General features: G+C 37.0%; 1 long non-coding RNA gene across 1 annotated transcript; it reads right to left on the reverse strand.

Annotated features, from left to right (window-relative positions):
* Positions 1-256: 256 nt before the first annotated feature.
* On the reverse strand, positions 257-6,226 carry LOC133224692 (uncharacterized). The gene is made up of 3 exons (XR_009728932.1): positions 6,010-6,226; positions 3,896-4,035; positions 257-366 (listed from the first exon to the last, which is right to left on the reverse strand). It is a non-coding gene; the product is annotated as an uncharacterized LOC133224692 (long non-coding RNA).
* Positions 6,227-10,321: the final 4,095 nt, after the last annotated feature.

Raw genomic sequence — 10,321 nt, forward strand, 5'->3', positions numbered from 1 at the left:
CACCTAGATTGCAGCTCAAAGTCTGCCTCTAAATAGTTAGGACAGACTAGAACACCTATTTGTAATTACGGAGTCACAGCAGCTGCTTAGCCAAGCAGGTATCGCAGGGGATAGACGAGCTTACCAACTGCCATAAAGAGGAGCTCTTTCTCATTTATTTTTCCTTCCTAACAGTTATTTTGGGGACCATTTTGTTTCTGCATGGTGCACTGAAGATAGGAAAATCTCTTAAGCACATGACAGGAAAGACCCAAATTACATGCGTATTATTTTCACAGTAAATACCTTCTGCCATTGTAATGAAGCCAGGTCCTGCTGAAGTCTGTCACCCAGGATTAATCACTACTCACATTAGTGAGAGCTGTTCTGAAAATGTGAAAACAGGATGTGTATGATTTCACTGAAGACAATATTTAATTTAGCACAATATACACTATAATAATGTCAATATTATAATGAGAAATATTTTTAGTTAATTTTTAATTTTGAGTTTCCTGGGATGGTTTGTATTGCCACAAATGCAACAAATACCTTCTGTTCATTGTTCACAAAGTAAAAACAACTGCGAGATCAACTGGAATGACACAGCTCTACTGCCACAGATTTGGTATTCAGGACTCCCAGATGGATCCAGCTAGATTAACAGAAAGTACAATTTCTTGATAGCACAGCAATGCTGCCAAGTCACTGTATCTATGAGGTAGAAGTGAATCTGTAAAGTTCACAAAAGTAGTTCCGTGACAGTCGTTCCAAAGATCACTTGTAACTCCCTAAAGACATTTACAGACATCACTCAAAACAAAAGACATCTTGAGAAAGGAGTCTTTATGATCCCCACACTAAAAAAAAAGCAAAGTAGTCTAAACAGCTCTGAGATTCAGTGTCATGTCTCCAGAACTAAGGTCAGGTGTTGAAACAGCAAGGTCTCTAGAGTGAGATTTTTTTTGCTGTGTGTTTGCATAATACCAGAATTGTGTTGTGACACAACTGTCCCTGAGTTGCTGAAAGCAACTTGAGCACTGCCAGGGATGGGGCAGCACAGCTTTTCTGGGTGACCTGTGCCAGTGCCTCACCACCCTCACAAAAAAGAATTTCTTCCTAATGTCTAATCTAAATCTCCCCTCTGTCAGTTTAAAGCCATTCCCTCTTTTCCTGTCACTACATGCTCTTGTAAAGTGTCCCTCTCCAGATTTCTTGTTGGCTCCTTTAGATACTGGAAAGGTGCTCTAAGATCTCCCCAGAGCCTTCTCCAGGCTGAACTATGCCAACTCTCTCATCCTGTCTCCACAGGAGAGGTACTTCAGCCCTGTGAGCATCTTAATGGCCAACTCTGGACTTGCTCCAACAGTTCCATGTCAGAGATCATACTAGGGATTACAGAACTTAGTTCAATCGGAAGATTCCTGCAGCTGAAGAAATAAGGGTTTATTTTGAACATCTTTAAAAGTTACAGCTCACTGGATTGTTGTAACTTTTTGGTTATCGTCTGTTGAGGGAGACAGGGAGTTGACAAACTTTTCTCAATCACTTTTTGCAGTTCTACTTGATACAATCGAGAAATGGGGCAAATTTATTATGATTTATGATTACCAAGTTCCTGGATTTACTGAAGGTATTTTAATGCTTAATTGCCACTTAGTGCTGAATAAGCACTTAATAAACCAAAATCAAAGGTTGATTAAAATCTATAGTTACATCATACAATAAAAGGATGTTTTGATTGCGAAGTCAAGTTGTTGGGATAAGGACACCAGTTTTTAGAGGTCAGCTCAGAGTTACAGCTTATGACTCAAGAGATCCTGAGTTAACTGTGTATCCTGCAGTAGAAGAGCTGTGTTCATCATCCCTTTTCTGCAGGAATTCTTAATTTTAATAATGCTGCTTTGGTAATGATGCTCACAATTTCTCATAACCTGCAGCACAGGATGCCAGTTTAAGATTTTATATTGAATCCTGCTGAAAGCAGAAGATAGGGCCATTTACTGTGGGCTCCTCCTCAGCCTGCCCAACTGTTCCCTGTAACTCCCTAAAAGGCCTGGATTTGTCAGATCTCATACACTGTATGCTTTTTTTTGTTGGTGTGTACCATCTTTGCTTCAAGCTCTGGTCTTCTAACTGCAGTTGAAATTGGTTGGCAAAGGACTGGCCCCCCAGAAATCCTGAACAAGTTCAGGAGCAGGAGTTCAGGGCAGCACTAGGCACTCAGAGCAGGTACACATTTCAGAACTGCTGTATCATAGACAGTGTTTGCATAACTACTCAAGGCTCCTATGTATTTCCTATATGAAATAGACATTTATTTGCATTGACAAGAAAGAAATCTCAGCAATCAGATGTTTAAAAAAGATGCCTGGACATGCCTCTAAGGGAAAAGAGCCAAATCTGACCAGAAGAATTTTTTTATTTGGCTTTCAATTACGTATTAATGAGGTTAGTCAGCCTGAAGTGTAGACACAGTATCAGTGCTGTCACAAGGCCAACGCATCAGGAGTGAGTAGAACTGCTACTGCAGGGCAAGCACAATGCAGTGCTAATTAGCACTGGTATGAAAGCAGTCTGAATATTGAACTGGTTGACTTCATGCTTTTACCACTGTTTTAAAGATGTTGGTGACATTTACTCCCTCAAACCTTATTAAAAGTTACCAGGGACAGCATTATGTCCTTGAACATCAGCCCAGAGAAGACATTCCAACTCTAAAAGCAGCAAGTGTAAATTTGAGTAATAGCTTTACTTAATTTATAGTTCCATCTATCTATATAAATACTTAATTTATAGTTTCCAGCAACTGATCCACAGCAATGACCATGAAGCAATGAACAGCCATTACAGCATGAATAATACTGCAGACAGTAAATGACCAGAAATGATTATAGAGTACATGCTCTTGCTGAATTTTCAGTTTAAAAATCTTTGCAAGTTAATAAAAATCTAGGTCATAGTGTTCTGAAATTCATTCTATACGTGGCAAACATGATTACATCCCTTCGCTTAACAGCATGAGATCAGCAATTGCAAAGTAACTCTTTGTAACAGGCATTTTTTGGGCAACCTTCCCAAGACAGTTGTGGACTCGATTAGCCACCAGAACTGAATTTTCCACAGCAGGAATTACCCAAATATGGCTGTTGGCACACCAGGAGAGATGGTTAAACATGTGATGGATTAAATAATTCAGAGGGAATTTTTGTCTTTAACTGATATGGAAACAGAATAATATGCTTATGCTTACTAAGCTATCATGTCAAATTAGCGTTATACACTTAAGAGGACTATAACTTTCAGAAAATGAACCTGAATATTTCGGGGTCTTTTGGTTGCTCATTTTTATATTTTGGATATTTTTTTTTAAGATTCTGAAAAGATTAACTGCTGAAACCATCTACAAAATCAAATATGAGACTACATGTAATCAAACTGCATTAAAATTAGTACAGGCAATGAACTGTTCTCTGGCTACCATAGAAGATGACTACAACCCTAAGCCAGAATTGCTCCCCACTCTCACAACTTCAGGAAAAAAAAAAAACCATATTTTTTTTAAAGTTATTAAAAGATGGAATTGTTCCTAACTCCAAGGATGTTTGTTCTGAAAAGGGGAAAGGATTTATAGCTCCTGCCTTATTCACAACACTATTTATTCCTCAGCTCACTACTTCCCAACATCTCTGCAATTCCTTATGTCCTCCACTTACCTATTCCCACCACCCTTTTCTCCTCCATATCAAATATCTTGCCTCTGCTACACACAGGTTCCTTCCCCCCCTTTCTCTTCCATGATCTAGTGACAAACTTTCTTGCTGTTTCTCACCCTCAACCATCTTACTGTGCACATTTTAGACCAGACACTGTGTAATGCAGAAAGGAGATACCTGACCATGCAGAAGATGCATACGTGAAGGGTATCAGTTTGGCACATGAACATTGTCTGTTGTGAGGTGAAAGAACCTTGTGCTGTGGCTTGTCACCAAGCACGAAGTATGGCTGTAAATCTCCCGAGGATGCCGTTCTTTGGAGCTACCTGAAAAGAAAAAGCTGAAAAGTAAATGAGAAGTAGGTCTCAGTGAAGGTGAGGAAAATAGCTTGTAGCACATGGGAAGGCTGCACATAGGAAAGCACCAGATGACTGGGAGGCAAGTGGCCGCTTGTACAGAATCAGAAAATCATTGCTTTCCCACCCAGGAAAGGCCAATCAGCCTCTAGTTGAAGGTAATTTTGCCTACTGCTCACTAGGTGTTTTCTATCACCAATCTGTAGTGTTTTCTAGAGTAGAACAAATGCTTTAGTTCTGCTGAACTAATAAGTTTTAGAATAGTGTCCACAGAAATAAGATCCTCTTGTTGAGTGGTCTAAACTTCTCTAAATTTCATTATGAAGCATGTGTTCAAGCAGCAGCTTTTCACTGACTTTTATGGCAGTGTAAAGGAATCTTGCTACTTTACTCCCAAAATTAAGAAAACCAGTTTGGCTCCCCTACAAATGGCTGCAATGTCTTTAGAGGGGAAAAAAAACCCACCAAACAACAAACCCCACAGATTATTAGCAGATTTAGAATCATTTCCCACACCTAAAAGATTTATTATGTAGTAAAACCAGGAAAATACTTCTCTTCAGGATGTAAGCTATGTTCACTAGTTGTGGGGACAGAAGAACATATTTCTCCCAGAAGGGGAGGGAGGTTTGGAACATTAGAGGCAAATAAAAAACAAGCCTACCAGCCATACTTGGAAAGGAATGCTATAAACCGTACCAAACCCACATCATCTGTAAACCAAGTATTTGCCATGCTATCTGGAAAATGTTATTGTATGTGGTCAGAATAATTCACTTGTATAAAACCAGAGCATTCAGTTAAGTCAATAATAAATGGTGTAATAAATATTTTACAATTAAAAGGATAGTAAGAAAATCCTTCAGAAAAGTAAACCAAGTGTCTCTACATCCAACTGTTCTTCAAACCAAGTTCAAAACTCAGAGAAAGCTCTGAAACAAAATGTGAAATGGAGGGACAGTTCCCAGTGGAATGCAGATCTAAGCTTTTGGACTGGAACTTGCTTTTACTTTTGCAAAGTAATTAGCAAGTAAAAAGTAAAACCAAATTAGACAATCTACATGTAAATCATGGCTAAACCGATGTCAGAGAAATATTATAGATAATTTGTACCTATCAAGGTTTAAGTAGTTATCTTGTATCTCATCTACTCTTTTCATTGTAAAATCTCATGGAAGAAGCAACAAACAACATACAACCAAGGAAGATCCAAATCTCAGGTCTATGGAGATTTAATTACCAATTCAGTAATATTTGGTCAGGATTCGCTGATCAGAAGAGTTCCAATTACACCTTTCTGATTTCAGTTCAGTAGCATAAACTAAACTGGCATGAGTCTATCAATTAAGCTCCATCAGCTGTTGAAGCAAAGAATGAATACTTCAAATCCTTTCAAAAATATGTCATTTAGAGCTAATAATTAGAAAGACTAATGAGTGACATATGAGTCACTTCATGAAGCAAGGGACCAGGCATTTACTTACTGTTACTACATGTAACATTTTAAATCCTTACAATAAACCTTTGTTTCCTCAGCAGAGACCATAAACAGATAAAACATCAGTGGAATGATTAATTAAAACCTTGCCATCAAGGAAGTGCAATTTAGTTACATTTGTTGAGGTTCTTCTAAGCTTATCCTTTTGGGGGTTTGAGTGTTGGGTTTTTTTGTTGTCATTGAGGCTTTTGGGGGCACGTTTTTGTGTTGGGTTTGGGGGTTTTTATTTATTTTTTTCCTCCCTCTCCATTTGTCTCAGCATCTTCAGAAGTAGCTTGAAACTTACAGAACAAACTCTTGACCAACAGATCCTGCATTTTGGTTGTGCTTGGAATTAACATCCTAGTCATCTACATTTTTGACAGCTGTAACAGGACAGAAAGGCCTTGGTAGGACAACAAAACAAGTCACAGCAATCTCTTCAAGTGGTACGACATTTGCTTAGCATAGAAGTGTTTACCTTAGGTAATAAGTAGAATCTCCTGAACTATCTCCACATAAATCTTTCAGGCTATCAAAAGGAGGAATGCTTTACAGTGCCCCATTAATGGATCTGAAATGGCCTAACAGCTTCTTTTCAAGGGGCAGTTACCACCTCTTCTAGAGTGTTCTGCAACACTGTTCCGGAAACATTACTTAACTGATGAAACTTCCTCACTGGGCACTGTACACAGCAGGAAGAGATTAAGTGAGAGTTGTGCTGACCAGTATTTCTTTTGCTGCACTTCTCCAAGTAACTTAAGGCTATATAAAGGTAATGCAAATACACAAATGAACTAATACTTTCTCATGCCCGTATATTAAACAGCAGTTAAAGCATCCTGGGACCATGGTAAAACAAAATTCACAGCATTTGAAATTAATAGTATTCTGCAATTATTCTGTTTTACTAAGGAAGCAAGGCTCATGCAAATATACTGCCTACGTACATTCCATGGAAATCTGTAGATATTTAATAGCCTGAGGAATAAAAATACCCACAGTTGGCCAATTTTCAGAGCAGATTCAGGGGGCAGGTAGAAATCACTGGAAGGTGATCCAACAGGATACAAATTCATCTGGTTGTTTTCCACAAGGACTCTAATTTCAGTCAAGGACTGAGCTGCCTCATTAAACTGACTGTGCAGTGTAAGTCAAAGCAGCTGTCAGACTGGAAATCCAAACTGAACAGTTCCAGAATTTGGGAAATGATTTCTTTTTCCCCAAACAGGCACTTGCATAGAAAGCAAGTTTCTTGTCAGTTAGACTGAAAGCTTCCTTCCGTATTCATCAGTGTGCAGCAACTGACAAAAGCTGCAGACAGATAGAACTTAAATCTTTGTTTACAGTTTGATCAGTAGCTTGTTCTATTGTTTATATGAAGCTAAATAGTCCAGATTTTAAAGCAGTGGAAAAAGAAAAACTTCATTTCAGAATTTCCTTGTTCTTTTTCCTAAGCTTACGCATATTAAGCCCACACCTTAAAAGACAATATTGTTCTAACAGTTACTGATAGATGAGTTTTCTTGTGATCTGTGTTTTACGCTTGTGGTATGTGTCCAACCACATGCCCCTTAGCACTGGAAGGAATAAAGACAACAAAACACAAGTGAATCCAACAGTACTTTATTACCCACTCATTGCAGATGAAGTTAAGACACTTCAGTTACCAGTCAATATGAGTTTAAACATTAGTTGACAACTGCAGAAGTGTACAATGAGTACAAAATCATTAAGGACAATATAACAAAAAGTTCCAATGTATTAATTTTTAAAACATCAGTTCTACACTATTATACAGCAACCATTATACGATACTCTACTAACTCAGGGCTTGTATTTGAAAGGGGTTTTTTTGTTTGTTTGTTTTGCTTTTTTTAGTAGTTCTCCAAGAGGTTGAGATACTGCGGGTTACAACTGCATTCTTTCCTGAAATACTACTAACACAAAACCTTGCCTTGTACAGCCAAAGCTGGCTTATATTTTATGAACACCTGCTTTTATCAGGGAATGCAGTAACAAGAAAAAATCTGTACATAAAAAATTAAAACTCCAATATGCAATATATTTTATATATATACTATACTACAGATTTCATATAAATCAAGTATAGGCCAAATTTTGGCATCATTTTTAAGTGCATTAATACAAAATCCTCCTTAGACTTTGCTCTTACATTTCAGTTTACTGGCTCATGAACTGATCATTCTCAGTTACAATACTTTAGACATCTAGAACTGCCTTAAGATCTAATTTCCATTCCAGGAATATCACCCCTGCCTTTCTTTACCCTTTCTAATAGCAATTAAGTTGTGCGAAAACTGTAGTGACTAATTTAGTCAAAGTTTAGTGACTAATAAAAACTTCCAACTTGACTGTTTACTTACTTGTCAATATCTTGAAGATAATAGTCTCCTTTGTACGCCTCCATTCCTCTTTGATTCTCCAGGAACTGTTATTATTATACACTGCAAATACATACTGCTTTGAAAGGACTCTTACCAACATACATATTTCTGGTGCAGAACAGAGTGCAGAGAAATGTTTCTAATGCACAGTTATATTTGCTTAAACTTCAGCATGTGGTATTTGCTTTTTAGAGAACACCTACAGAGCTGCATCTTCTCTGCCATACAGTATCACATTGTTTCAATTAAGCTTTGTTTGCCTTTGTTTCATGAGTGACCCAACTAATCTACTGATTTGACAAATACAGTATTTACAGTAAACTTTAAAATAGGCTTATGTATTTTTCCTGAAACAAAAAGGCCACTTAAGAATTTTCCACTAGAATAAAGTTCTGGCATGAAGTCATTCAGTACTACTTCCTCCTGCCCCAAAAGGTCAAAATTTCCTCAAAGACATTTGTAGAATATAGAAATAGTATAACCTAGAAACATCCTATATTAGACCAAAAAACCACCCAAGAATCAATTACAGGAAGTTGAGTCACAGTACCTCAAGAAATCAATTCTCCTCTCATCCTTTTACCTACTGACATTATTCTGGGATCTCAGCATTCAGTGCAATTATGGTACAGAGGGGAAAGCATGAATTAAGTACTGCAAACATACAGCCAATTCCAGCTACAGAAACAGCTTCCAAGTTAAGCCCTTTAAAAGTCTTGTAAAAACTGGGCTAAGTGTGAGTGTAAAAACAGCAATCTCAGACCTCAAAAGCAAGACTATTATATTTACACCTTAGAAAGAAAGTCACTTCACACACATTGATGCCTGCACGTTAGACCATAGACATGACCTTCAGAACAGGAATTTAACAGCAATGCCCCTTCATATTATTGAGTTATTAGGTATCTGATGTGTTTATTGTGCGTGAAAGGAAAAATCTCAATTTTGTATTGAGAAAGTAAATACTGAAATAGAAACAACTGCTAGCACAACAGATGTATTTACTTACAGCATGCAAGGTTTTTGTGTATTGGAGCAGCTAACAGCCACTAACAGCCCTTAAGTTTTTACAAGTTCAAAATTACAATCTTCACATAAATTGCTTACAAAAAGTTCAGGACAATCCCTGGGAAATAAGCAAGAAATGGAGTAAAAAATACTGAAAGCAGTATTAGTAAGATAGTAGTAAATGAAAACATAATAGCTTTTAAAATCCAGACAATTTAACACTGTTCTGGTAATAAAAGAAATGAAAAAGCCACATAACCACATTTAGAGATGACATTTTAAAAGAAATGCATCTTTCTGATTTTTTTGTCTGTTTGGGGGTTTTTTGTTTATTTACTATTCTCTCCCACAGGAGACAATCTGTACATAAGCTTAAAAACCAAATCTCTAAGTAAGTAAACAAAATACAACTCCCTTTGGTTCACCAATTAAAATAGCTTATCCACCGCCTCTGCAAGGTAAGTGGTAAGGCAAATGTGATAAAAGACTGAACAGCTTCATAGGTGAGCTTCACAGGAGAAAGATGTTTCAACCCCAGTGCATGGTATAGGAAGCAGAAGTAATAGGTTTTTTTATAAACATGATTTTTTTTCCAATAATAGCTTCTCAGACTTGCCCAAGATGCAATGCATATGTTAGTTCTGACTGAGGGCCAGGTCAAGAAAAATCCTACTCCTATGTTTAACACAGCCTGAGAATAATTCGAGTCTCTTCAGCCTCTTGGAAAACAGAACCTCATGCCAAATTGTACTCTACATGATTGTTTCAGGTGTTATTTCATACAGTAATCAAAGAAGACAAATTTAACTCATGGCTTTTTGTAATAAATATGTATTTGTATCTGCTACTATACAGTAGCAGTATTTATCTCCTTGGGACGATACAACCTGGAACTAGCAGTGACATATGAGTATGTTTTTGCACCACTTCATGAAAGGTTTAATGTGTACTGTCCTTCTGAAGAGTCATTTAACTACCTTTTAAAGTTACGTTAAATTTATTTATAAACAATTTGGTACCAGCTGATGCTTATATAAGAACCAGTTTTCATGTTCAACTCTAGGAATTTGTGTAAAGGAAGTGCTCCAGTTATACCTGCTGTTTCATTATGCCCAATTTGAAGGAACTTAGATTCTTATTAGACATAAATATATTAAAATACAAATATTTCACATTTAAAGTGGCTTTTTAATTTTTTGTGTTTTTTATTCTTTATAACAGTATTCATATTGCATGATATTTTGTGCTCAACTGCCCTCATGACTGTAACTCCTTATAAAACATGAAAATAGAATAGTAACATTTTTTTCATGTAAACTTCAGTAGAGTTGTTGCAGTCTTAGAAACAGGGTTGTGAAGGTGCTGTATAAACATTGA

Source organism: Neopsephotus bourkii, unplaced genomic scaffold (genome assembly GCF_033783945.1).
Source record: "Neopsephotus bourkii isolate Nb327-2 ecotype Australia unplaced genomic scaffold, CSIRO-AGI_Nbou_v1 NB_1707, whole genome shotgun sequence".
In the NCBI taxonomy this organism is placed as follows: Eukaryota; Metazoa; Chordata; class Aves; order Psittaciformes; family Psittacidae; genus Neopsephotus; species Neopsephotus bourkii.